The following is a 330-nucleotide window of genomic DNA, read 5'->3' as shown; positions in this document are numbered from 1 at the left end:
GCCGCGCCCCCCCCGTCAGGGGCCCCAGGACCCGGGGAGGGCCTCCCAGCGTCCTCGCGGGAGAGGGCGGGGAGAGACCACCTTCACCACCAGGGCTCCATTGGCGCTCCCAGGGCGGAGCCCAGGCCAGGGCGGGAGGCAGGAGGAAATGTGGGGCTTAGAACCAGGGGGCGCCAAGTGCCCCCAGGGGTCAGACAGCTCCCCACAAGCCCCAGGCACCTGGAAAAGCCGCAGAGGGAGTCGGTGGTCCCGCAGGGCCCCCCACCAGCCAACCCAGGTGAATGCCACTCATGGGGGCTCCAGGGACCACCGGCCCCCCTGCTCCTCTAG

General features: G+C 72.4%; 1 protein-coding gene across 1 annotated transcript in view; it reads left to right on the top strand.

The window, feature by feature from the left end:
- FAM222A (family with sequence similarity 222 member A) overlaps window positions 1-330 on the top strand; it is a 55180-nt gene that overhangs the window by 45525 nt on the left and 9325 nt on the right. The window lies entirely within an intron of this gene.

This window comes from Myotis davidii, unplaced genomic scaffold, assembly GCF_000327345.1.
Source record: "Myotis davidii unplaced genomic scaffold, ASM32734v1 scaffold803, whole genome shotgun sequence".
Taxonomy (NCBI): Eukaryota; Metazoa; Chordata; class Mammalia; order Chiroptera; family Vespertilionidae; genus Myotis; species Myotis davidii.
This window is presented reverse-complemented; position numbering and strand designations above follow the sequence as displayed.